The 12,640-nt window shown below is 36.1% G+C and overlaps 1 protein-coding gene across 7 annotated transcripts in view; it reads left to right on the top strand.

The window, feature by feature from the left end:
* PDE4B (phosphodiesterase 4B) overlaps positions 1 to 12,640 on the top strand; it is a 601,639-nt gene that overhangs the window by 564,285 nt on the left and 24,714 nt on the right. The window lies entirely within an intron of this gene.

Here is a 12,640-nt window from a genome sequence, read left to right as displayed (position 1 = left end):
TCCCATTTGTTTATTTTTGTTTTTAATTCCATTACTCTAGGAGGTGGATCAAAAAAGATCTTGCTGTGATTTATGTCAAAGAGTGTTCTTCCTATGTTTTCCTCTAAGAGTTTTATAGTGTCCGGTCTTACATTTAGGTCTCTAATCCATTTTGAGTTTATTTTTGTGTATGGTGTTAGGGAGTATTCTAATTTCATTCTTTTACATATAGCTGTCCAGTTTTCCCAGCACCACTTATTGAAGAGACTGTCTTTTCTCCATTGTATATCTTTGCCTCCTTTGTCATAGATTAGTTGACCATAGGTGCATGGGTTTATCTCTGGGCTTTCTATCTTGTTCCATTGATCTATGTTTCTGTTTTTGTGCCAGTACCATATTGTCTTGATTACTGTAGCTTTGTAGTATAGTCTGAAGTCAGGGAGTCTGATTCCTCCAGCTCCGTTTTTTTCCCTCAAGACTGCTTTGGCTATTCAGGGTCTTTTGTGTCTCCATACAAATTTTAAGATGATTTGTTCTAGTTCCGTAAAAAATGCCGTTGGTAATTTGATAGGGATTGCATTGAATCTGTAGATTGCTTTGGGTAGTATAGTCATTTTCACAATAGTGATTCTTCCAATCCAAGAACATGGTATATCTCTCCATCTGTTGGTATCATCTTTAATTTCTTTCATCAGTGTCTTATAGTTTTCTGCATACAGGCCCTTTGTCTCCCTAGGTAGGTTTATTCCTAGGTATTTTATTCTTTTTGTTGCAATGGTAAATGGGAGTGTTTCCATAATTTCTCTTTCAGATTTTTCATCATTAGTGTATAGGAAAGCAAGAGATTTCTGTGCATTAATTTTGTATCCTGCTACTTTACCAAATTCATTGATTAGCTCTAGTAGTTTTCTGGTGGCAGTTTTAGGATTCTCTATGTATAGCATCATGTCATTTGCAAACAGTGACAGTTTTACTTCTTCTTTTCCAATTTGTATTCCTTTTATTTCTTTTTCTTCTCTGATTGCCATGGCTAGGACATCCAAAACTATGTTGAATAATAGTGGTGAGAGTGGACATCCTTGTCTCGTTCCTGATCTTAGAGGAAATGCTTTCAGTTTTTCACCATTGAGAATGATGTTTGCTGTGGGTTTGTCATATATGGCCTTTATTATGTTGAGGTAGGTTCCCTCTATGCCCACTTTCTGGAGAGTTTTTATCATAAATGGGTTTTGAATTTTGTCAAAAGCTTTTTTTGCATCTATTGAGATGATCATATGGTTTTTATTCTTCAATTTGTTAATATGGTGTATCACATTGATTCATTTGCCTATATTGAAGAATCCTTGCATCCCTGGGATAAATCCCACTTGATCGCAGTGTATGATCCTTTTAATGTGTTGTTGGATTCTGTTTGCTAGTATTTTGTTGAGGATTTTTGCAAGAGATAGTTAATCATTCTTATAAGGGAATTTTGTTGTGGTTTCTGGGAGGTCTTATTCTTCTAACTCTGGCTATCACTGATGGGTAAGTCTGGTTCAGAATCCTAATCTGCAATTACCATATTCTGGGCCTCTAGATCGGCCATTAATAACCTCCAGCTCAGTCTTTGTGGCTGGGAAGCAGTGTCCATTAACATAGAAGAGGTGGAAGAATAACCATAGTTATAGAAAATTGTTCTAAAGCATCCATAAAACTGTAAATAATGATATTAAACTAATCCACTGTATCAGTTTGCTAAATTAAAGATCTATTTTTTTTCCCCAAATTCTTCTCTAACATGACCTAAGATAAGATAATAGAGTTTTGTTTAAAGGACTTTAGCCTACCCTCTGATTTCCTTTTTACTTACCCCCCCAACCCCCGAAATAAAAAGAAAACAGAGAGAGGCTATTCCTGTTATGTTTTCATTTTATTATTATTAAAATAATTGGGCAATTTCATCATATACTATGTCCTTTCCAATGCATGCAATATGACCATAAAACAGAGGAGCGATGTTTCTGTAGCAGTAATCAATATAGGGAAATTTCCTAGAAGTAACATGGAGACTGTCTCCCTTAGATTTGTCTTCATACAGAGATGAAATAGAAAATTAAGTTGTTTATTCTTTATCCAGCATTATTTCTGTTACTCTTTCTGACAAAATAGAGTTGTATTATTGAGTGTAAGTCAGTATTCCATGTTCTATTCTTATCAAAACCTAAATCGAAGATTTTGAAATTTGTTTAGTGCTTTGTAGTAAATTTGATCTGTAATCTGTTTTGCTTAATTGAAATATTTTTGCATTGGTATTTACAGAACCATTTTCTCCACTGAATTCTAATCCATTTAGCCCACTTAATTCACCTGAAAGTACCCAAGTGAACAAATCTCTAAAAAACAAGGAATCTTTTAAAAAATCTCTAAAAAACAGGAATGAAGTGAAGGAACATTACCGTTGATTGGTGCACCTCTGGCTAGCTGATAAGAGATGATATTTGCAAAATAGAATAAATAAGTCATTTTAATGGGAGACTTTCTCTCCACATTAAAAAAATCAGGTAATTATGTTTAGAGTGCAAGTATAAATCTAGAACACTAGTTTTGAAAAATAGAATTACACTATGTCAATGGAATAAAGGTTTGTTTTACATCTTTTTATACGTCTTTCTCATCTTTTTTTTTCTTTTAGAGTAGGCCCTGGTCTAGAACGCTCCCCAGATCCATGCCATTGTTATCTATGAGAGAAAAGGCCAAGGGTGGAGCTTGTTCTTGTGCTATTCTTCCAGCACATCTTACTTCTAAGTAAACGTGTGCTCAGCAAGTAGAGATAGCTCAGCTCTGGAAGCCAGGACTTACCAAACCAGAAGATACCAGGGCAAACTTGTGCCGCGGTCAATAGATTTCACACTCTAGAAGGCTCTGTGCCCATTGTCACTGTGCATCTCTGCACATCCCTCCACTTTAGCATTTTTCAGAGACCTGCCAACCCCTCTCTGTCTTGCCCAGTTGTACGTGATGTTTCCCTCAACTGGTGCCAAACTGTTTAGTCTCTTGGATATTTTACTGTAACTTCCTTTGTTTGATTTACTTTAAAGTAGCCAAGTGTTTCCACAAAGAAATGACTGTTAAGTTATTTAGAAATGAAGAAGACAGTAAAACTCCTGTTTCTTTTGTTTCTGTTGTGGGAAGTCACTGATAATCTTTTTCTCTTTAAAAAGTGCCTGATACTTTTTTCTCTTTATGGAGTAGAGTTTAAAAGCTATAAATCATGCAATTCTGCTCATGAGTCACATGTTTCTTCAGCTAATTACTTGCCATTTAGAAACCTTCAGAGATTGAAGTTTAGTGAACTTATTGAAAAGAAAATTCATCTTCATGGCTCAATTTCATCTCCTTTTTCTTTTTTTAGCTATTCAGAATATGGTCATCTTAAAGATAGTCATTTTAAAACTCTAAATGGCCCAGTTCCCTTTATTCTTTGCTAACAGCATGGTGCATAATGTTATAACCCTCAGCAAATTATAAAAATGAAATTTGAGTACAGATACCAGAAGGTAAAAGTGACTTATCCAGTTTTAAAAATTTGCATTTAAGACAAGAGGTCTTAGCATTTTATATCTGAAAATTTTAAACGGTTATTTTAGAAAGAAAACAGCAAGAAGAGGTGTTATCATTAAATAAAAATATCTGTCCAACTCAACCACATAGGCTGTGTGCTAAAGCTAATCAAATGGGGCAAAGTGGAGTGATAATTTGGCAACTATCTAACGTCTTTGGTCAGTATGAGTTGATAAACCTAACCAAAAGAGACCTGAATGTATTCTTTCTAGCTATAGTCTTATGTGGTTGCATTAGACAAAATTCCAGAACTTTGAGCCCATAAGGGAGCCATAGGTATTACCTATTTTAAGACTTCATTTTATAGATGAGGATTATAAAAACTGAGGGTTAAATATCTAATATGCTCCAAAGATCTTTGTAAAATATAAAAAAGCAATCTAAATGAAAAGTAATTTTATTATGACATGACTTCTCCAGAGTCATCAGGTTAATTAGTGGAAGATTAAGGTACTAAAATCCAGCTTGCTCTTCATCTTCAGCAAAAAGCTGATTAAGCTTAAGAAAGACGTGGGACATTCCCTCTTTAGCTTGCATTGATTTTTAACCTTCTCATTACCCTTCATGAATAAAAGCTATACATGTCTTAATCGTTTCAAGTAAAGAGAACTAATTTAGTATTCCTGAAAATTTTGTGATCAAAATCTAGCAGGAAATAGTTGGAGCAAGTTACTTTAAATGTCCCTGGCATTGGTTGTTTTGTTTTTCTTCTCTTTGCTTTTTGCTGTTTCAATTTCTGAATAAATATACATATTAATATATCTGAATTAATACATATTAATGTAATAGACATATATATACATACATATATCATCAGATAAAAAATCTCATTAAGGCAACCAGGATTAACATTTTCATCCTCACATAATTGAAATGCTACCCTACAGATAATTTATTTCCAACTTTTTCAGTTAACATAATAGCCTATTTCTTCATTCTTTTCTTAGGTTAGATTCCCATAAATGGAATTAATGGATTAAAAGGCAACATTTTTAAGGCTTTGATACTTATTTGCTTTCCCACTGATCCCAATGCCAAAGTTTAAGTAGTAAAAACCCTGTGATTAGTAAAACTCCTTCAATTTCTTTCTATTTCTTCCTTTCCCCTCTCTGAAACTGAAGGTGATAAATTGGAGAGTTTTACCAACTGGTGGAAAAATAGTCAATGTTCTGATTCTCTCTGCTACTTAGCAGAGCTGTTAGCTTAGGAAGTAGAAACGAAGACAGTGATCTCAGGTTGACCCTGTCCCTGTACCCCAGAATGTTTCTGCCCAGTGGCCCAAATTATGCAAAGCTCTCCCAACTCAAATAAGATTTCTGGATTCTTGAGTTGTGTTATCAACATCTTGGTGGAGTTGGGTTCAGCAGTGTTGGCAGCTACACATTTAGAAACAATATTGATGTAATTAATGCCTTGTCAACGTTTTAAATCAAATAAACCTCATTTACAGTAGATAGAGATACATTTCGATGTGTTTAGGTAGCTCAAGATGAGTTCTGATGTTTAACTCAGATGTCTGAGTTAAGCACATGTTGCGAATATCTTGCCATAAAACATTGACAAACTCTAAACTATTAACCTAACTACTTAAAATGAGCAGATGCAGGAAAAAATAAAGGGAAAATGACTTGGGAAGAACTGATCATCTCGTTTATAGTAGTCCCTCCCCCTTATCTGTGGTTTTGCTTTCCACCATTTCAGTAACCCATGATCAACTGCAGTCCAAAAATATTTAATGGAAAATTCCAGAAGTAAACAATTTCTAAGTTTTAAATTGCGCGCTGTTCTGATTAGTGTGATGAAATCACACACCGTCCCACTCCACCCACCCGGAGGCACGTGATTTACCCCTTTGTCCAGCATATCCTGCCCGATAGTCACTTAATAGCCAGCGGGGTTATCAGATCAACTGTCCTGGTATCTCAGTGCTTGTGCTCAAGTGAGCCTTACTTTACATTTTACATAATAATGGCCCCAAAGCACAAGAGTAGTGCTGCTGGCCATTCAGATATGCCAAAGAGAAGTTATAAAGTTCTTCCTTTAAGTTAAAAGGTAAAAGTTCTCAACTTAATCAGGAAAGAAAAAAATCATATGCTGAGGTTGCTAAGATCTATGGCAAGAATAAATCTTCTATTGGTGAAATTGTGAAAAAGAAAAAAGAAATTTGTGCCAGTTTTGCGCCTCAAGCTGCAAAAGTCATGGCCACACTGTGTGATAAGTGCTTAATTGAGACGGTATAAGCATTAAATTTGTACAATAAGATATTTCGAGAGAGAGGCCACATTCCCGTAACTTTTATTACAGTATATTGTTATAATTGTTCTATTTTAGTATTAGTTATTGTTGTTAATCTCTTACTGTACCTAATTTGTAAATTAAACTTTATCATAGGTATGAATGTATAGGAAAAATCATTGTATATATTGAGTGCAGTACTATCTTCAGTTTCATGCACCCACTGGGGGTGGAACATATCCTCCACCAATAAAAAGGGACTAGTGGATAATGTTTATTAAGGGAAATCATTCCATGCCAAAATATCCTTGATAGTCTAACTTTAGCTCTTTTGATATTTACCCATTGCTAATCATTACTTATTTTATCAAGTAGGACAAAGTTAGAAATTTTCTTAGCATATAATGTAGGAAATGAAAAGAAAATTTTTAACTCCTGGATGGATAAGAAAACTTAGTTTTTTAGCCGTTATAATAAGATACAGAAGACTTGAATTTAAAAGTTAAAATATGTAAAAGGAGATTTCACTGCTGGGGGCGAAAGGGGGTAGAGGAGATTATTTAATAACCATGTTAATCAGCTGAGTATAGGAAAAGAACTGACAGAGTTGAAAAAAATAGACTAAAATTTTAGTAGCTCTGGTTGTTCCCAACACTGGACTTCCAACTTCCTCTCTACCCTCGATATCAGAAGATCTATTGAAAACAAGGAAGAGTTTTATGATAACCTGAGAATGAAGGAATGTTGGCTCTACCCCTCTCTTGGTATCCTGTTGCCTAGAAAACCTCCCTTTGGCTCAAATACATCTTCAGGCCCTGTACTACGAACCTATTCCTGGTCTGCTAGACTTCTTGGCTTTCTTTTTTGAAACCCTGCCTTAGCTACCCTGACTTGGATCAAATTTTCATAGACCATCCTCTTAGCTATCTTATATTGGTTAATATCATAGCTAACATTTTCATTATCTGGGGTTTTATTTATGTGTGCTCCAGTTTGTAAGCTCTTGAGTCCTGAAATTCTGCTTTGCATTTTTGAGGCTCCACATTTGCTTATAGTGGTAGTGGGGCTAAAAATTATCAAGGAGGCATAGCTCTACTTCTGTCTGTCAGGAGGGAAGTGAAAAGCAGATGAAGGCTTTTGTCAGTTGGTGGTAATTGATTTTGGTTTTGTTTTATTTGGAAAAGCTCTCTGCAGTTCTACTTGATTTGGTCATTTAGGAAATTTGTTGGCATTGGGAGTTTTGATAGCTTATCCTGGTTTTGACCAATGCTAGGACAGGTAATGACCTCACCGGTGGGCACAGCACTGTTTAAAGATGGAAACACTTTTTGCATTTTCAAAAACTTTAAATTCGTGGAACATGCTTAGGCTATCCAGGGGTAATGTGCACTTCCAGTATCCTTTTGCACACCCATTTGCCTGTGAGAAGCTAGGGACTTTCTGATGGGTCACTAATGAGATGGACTCCAACTCCTGCTGTAGATAGCCCAGAAGGGTCAGTTTCACTGGCCAGATGCTACCCATCCACCAAGATGAAAGGGCACAGTGCCCTCCCTGCCTTAGTCCCTGTCCGTTGCGATCGCTACTCCTGGCTCCATTCTGTAATTGAGTCAGAATGATTTAGCTAGATCTGAGTTTATTGATGCAATGGGTATGTTTTTCTTGGCCAGGGCCAGTACATTACTTGTGTTCTTGACAGGATGAGCTGCCACTGAATTTTTCCCTGCTGTATTTTAACACACTTAAGATCTAGTTGCACCACAGTTATTTGCATCTGTCTTACCAATTGCATGGGCGCTTCCCTGATAATATCTCAAGATTTATCAGTATTATTTTTGAAACACTTTAAAATCAGTATAACTTAATTTCAGGACGTTCATTTTATTTTGCTTGCAATAATTAAAAATACTCCTTTACTAATAATCCTTTTTTGTATGTTTGAGGCATTAAGCTAAGGTCATTGTTGAAGGCTTCATAGTAAAAGAGTAAAATTTCTAACTGAGAAAGGTCATAGATTGCTTTTCAAAAAAAGGCTTTTCGGGGCTTCCCTGGTGGCGCAGTGGTTGAGAATCTGCCTGCCGATGCAGGGGACACGGGTTCGAGCCCTGGTCTGGGAGGATCCCACATGCCGCGGAGCGACTGGGCCCGTGAGCCACGATTGCTGAGCACGCGCGTCTGGAGCCTGTGCTCCGAAACAAGAGAGGTTGCTATAGAGAGAGGCCCACGCACCGCGATGAAGAGTGGCCCCCGCTTGCCGCAGCTGGAGAAAGCCCTTGCACAGAAACGAAGACCCAACACAGCCAAAAAATAAACAAATAAACAAACAAACAAACAAATAAATAAACTCCAATTAAAAAAAAAAAAGCTCAAGAGGCAGTTATAATCATCCAAAAATATAGAGTTCTCTTATAAAAAAAAAAAAAAAAAAAAGGCTTTTCAGGGCCCTTGATAAATCCTAAGATAGGAGAACTTTGCCAAAATAAACAAACAAAAACATGAATCCTTGGGCAAGACTGGATTCTCTTTTTTTTAAAGTAAGATAAATATATTGAGTTAAAATGAGTAAAAAATGAGCTTTTTGATAAAAGTAATGTAGAAGGAGGAGATATTGGTAAGAAATAATTCAGGAGAGATTTTTCTTCTTTGAACAATTTTCATATCTAACTACATGAGCCAGGACTGCACTTTCCCAAGGACTCTGGTTCTGCCTGAGGGAACATTAATTATGGGGCAGTGTGGAGATTTTTAAGTCCCATTTCTTCACTTACAGCTTATTTGCTCTCAAAGCTTCCTGCGGTACCAAGATACAGCATTACATAAAGGGCCACTTTCTTTAAGTGTATAGCTGTTTGTTACTTTTGTGTTGCCCGATCCAAGATAGCATGGTAAGGAAACCTATCTGAAGAGCCCTTTGCTCCATATACAGCACTCTCACCTATGTTATCTCATCTGATGCTCACCAAGAGGAAAGTATTATTATATCTCCATATTCAATGTGAAACCAAGCTGCAAGCTGTGTCCAAGACCCTCAGCCACTAAATCATGATGCTTAGAATCAAATCTGTTCTCTTTGCTTCAAAGTCAAATGACTTAAAAATAATAATTAAAAGGAAAAACAAAAGATTAATATGATATATGTTTACATTTTTATGAAAGAACAACAGCAGGAAAAACTAATATTTTTTATCAGGATGTTACCTTTGAAATGGGGTGGTTAATGATTGGAAGAGAGCAAAATGGACTTTTTTGCTGGTAATATTCTCCTTTCCCACCTGAGTGCTTGTTAAACAAGTATGGTCATTTTGTGCACTATTTTGTGTGTATTTTGCACACCAATAAAAGTTTAAAAAAATATAATAATAATTAAAAAGAAATCCACAGGGTAATTTATTATATTCTTCTATGACTTGCCAACAAAACATATAATCATAGAATTTTAAAGCTAGAGCTCGACCTTCTTATTTTTCAGACCTCAGCTTAGATGTTATCTCTTTGGAGAGGTCTTCTCTAATTATCCTAAGTCAGTAGTTTATTTGTTTTACAATTCGCTGTCACAATTTATGATTTTTGACTTTTTTTTTTGGTTTTTGTTGTAGAACTTGGTTTTTACTAATCTCCTCCCTTTGACTGTAAGGTTATTGGTGACATGAATTGTGTCTACCTTGTTCATTCTTGTAGTTCTGGCATTTAGAATAGCTCTAGGCATTCAAATAAATATTTGTTGGATCATGTGCATGATGGCTCAGAAACTTAATTTGTTGAGGACCAACTATACTGTTAGTGGCAAATCTATTAGAACCCAAGAATCCTGTTTCCTGTTACACTGTACCGTGCTACACATAGGTGCTTCCCATGACCAATTCTAGTTTTTCTAATTGTTAGCTTTGATGAGAAATTCCCATCTGGTTCACAGTGGCTCTTCAAAGTACCCTCAGAAGCAGCAAAAGCTTGCACCAGAGCCTTCCCCAAATGCAATCAGATAACAGAGAATGAAGTCTTGGGGACAAATGTTCTTTCCTCGTGAGCAGAAATATGAAGCAATTTTTGATGTTGTTTGGTTCGACATCGGGGTATTCAGCTTACCTTCCTCTTGAAAAGTCCGCATCCTGTGGACAAGAATCTAAGCTCTACAGAGACTGACAATAGCCACTGCATACTCAGCTGGGAGCATATCTGTGAATACATGTTGTGTCTAAAACTCAGCCATTTGCCATATCTGTTGTGTCTGGAGCATAGGAGCTTAGTCATTTTGCCATTGTTTGGTTGTATTTTTCATTCCTGACATATTGCTGGTACTCCTCTCATCCCCACCTTGGCCACATAATCAATTAATTCCGATATGCTGCTGGATTGACCTGAACTTTGGAAATCTGAGTAAAATGCATACTTGGTACAGTTGTCCTTATGTCAGAGAATCTGTGGCCATTCATGACTTCTGGTTAATACATAAAGAGTTCTAAAGTCTCTTAATTTGAGGAAATTGGCTAAGTCATGAAATCATGAAAGGCTAGATTTGAAACAGCTGGATATCTCCAAAATAAACTTTTTAAAGGTATGGCTTTAACACAACGCCATTTTGAGTTACGGCTTTATCTGACAGGTTTCATCTATCTTTCTGGCAATTCTGGTTTACACTCCTTAGACTGATGAATAATTTAAATGTCAACCAGCGAGCCAGAACTTCTGTGAGTAACTCATGTGTCACGTAATCTATATGACATAGCACTGCATCACACCTGCAGCAGCGTATCAGGGGAATTCTCTAGTTAATTTCTTGTCAACAATGAAAAGAAAAGAGTTTAGGTGCTAAAGAGCCAACCAAAACCTCCACCCAGACGCAAACAAAGTGAAAAAGGTGCCCAAGAGCTCAGATTCTTTGAAAATTCAGAGAAAAACTCAGTTTTAAGTACAAATTCTACAACAGTCTCAGACACCTTACCAACCACTGTATATGTATTGTTTCTAACCTTCCCATTTTAAAGATAGAAAAACTTAGTCTCCAAGAAACTCAACAACTTGCCAAGTTTCTCAGTCTAAGTTACAATATAGGATTTTATTTTCAGACCCAGTTGTATACTCAGCTGATCCTATGTCATGTTATTATGATGTTGGGTCGGCTGTTAGAGTCTTATTTATGCTGTTAGACCCCACCGGTAAGGCCATCCTGTAGTCAGAACCCCTTCTACTTCATGTATAACCTATGCATCTAACTCTGAAACTATTTTTATAAGTAGTTTCATGCACCCAACAAACCTGTACATCTGGGGGTGCACTGTTCTGCAAAGCATCCATCCATCTCTTCTAAACATTGGTAGCTAATAATAGGAAAAACAAAAAGCAAAACAAGTATAACTGTCTTTTTTGAGGATAAAATTACTTAAGACTACTGTATTCATCCTTTATGGTTTAACAATATGCTCAAACCTCTAACCTATGGTAGATTCTTCTCAATTTGCAAGGACGTATTCTAGCATAGGGATTACCAAAATACCAACAGATAACATATATTTATTCAGGGAAGAAAAGGATATTTCTATGTAACCCAGGGATTTTCTTTATTTATTTGATGGTCCCTAGAGTTGATCTTGAAAATTTCCAGACTAAGGGGCTGTCCCAACACCCTGGGAAACTGCTAATCCAGAAGCAGAGATGCCCAGGGAAGGTTTTGAAGCATCCCGTTGTCTTTTATCTCAAAGGGTATGTGAAAGTTGCTAGCTGAAATCAATATGATTAATATTAAACACAAGATATGCTGCATATTGTGTTTAAAAGGGGTATAGTAGTAATCTCAAAAATCAGCTATGGTAGATTTTTATGGCTGCAAAAATATTGGAAATTTTAATAAGGCAATATTTAATGCAGGATTTTAAGCAACCCAGGAGATGTTATAGGATAAAATTGGAAATCAGTTCTTGAAGAGAATCATGACCAATTTTTCTGGGGTTATGAAAAGAAAGTAGAATGTTTGGGGGATGATTTTCCTGTTCTGTGGCATTGCTTTCAAGTTAAATATGAAGGACTTAAAGCATAGGTCGTGTTTTCCGCTGGTCAGGAGAGGACACTAAACTGAAAGGACCGTGGGTCTGATCCATGGTAAGATTTCTAATTTTAAAAATGTAACAAGTTATAGAACCTCTGGCTATGAAATCGTTCAAAAGAAACCTTAGTCTTCTGCTTTGGAATCGCGTTAACGTCCCATGGCCCTGGAACTGGCTTTAGAAGCTTGAGGTTAAATATTAGCCATCGTGCACAGAAGAAGTTGTAGAAGGCTTAAATGGGAAAACAAAAGAGTAACTAAAGAGTTTACCTTGATTCCTTGATTTTTTTCATTGCTACTGTGATTTTTGTCATCTGTAGAAAAATAAAGCCTCTGCTGTGTGTAATTATCAGGCCAGCATCCTCAATCTGTCACAGTACCTTTTTTGGGGTCTGTCACTATTAACAACCATATTAAAAGGGAAAGGTCAGGTACATAAAATGAAACTGTGAAGCTTCAGTAACAGTTGCAGGTGTTTTTCATCAGAAGGAAAGACTTCTGTCAAAAAGAACAAGTTTGAATATTTTAAATTATCTAAAAATATACGGTACCTCTAAACCTTACACATTATGAGTGTATGACTTTGAAATCCAGTCTCTCTAAGGGATATTTAGGACATGTAATATCTGGGACATATTTATACTAAAAAGAAACATTTGTTGTTTATCTGAAATTTAAATTTAACTGGGTATCCTGAATTTTTATTTACTAAATCTAGAAACCCTACATATGTGAAAACATATATATACTCACACACTATATTTATAAATCATAGCTTATACATATATA

Source organism: Balaenoptera physalus (assembly GCF_965194825.1).
Source record: "Balaenoptera physalus genome assembly, chromosome: 1".
In the NCBI taxonomy this organism is placed as follows: domain Eukaryota; kingdom Metazoa; phylum Chordata; class Mammalia; order Artiodactyla; family Balaenopteridae; genus Balaenoptera; species Balaenoptera physalus.
The sequence above is the reverse complement of the archived record's forward strand: the minus strand, read 5'-3'. Positions and strand labels throughout refer to the sequence as shown.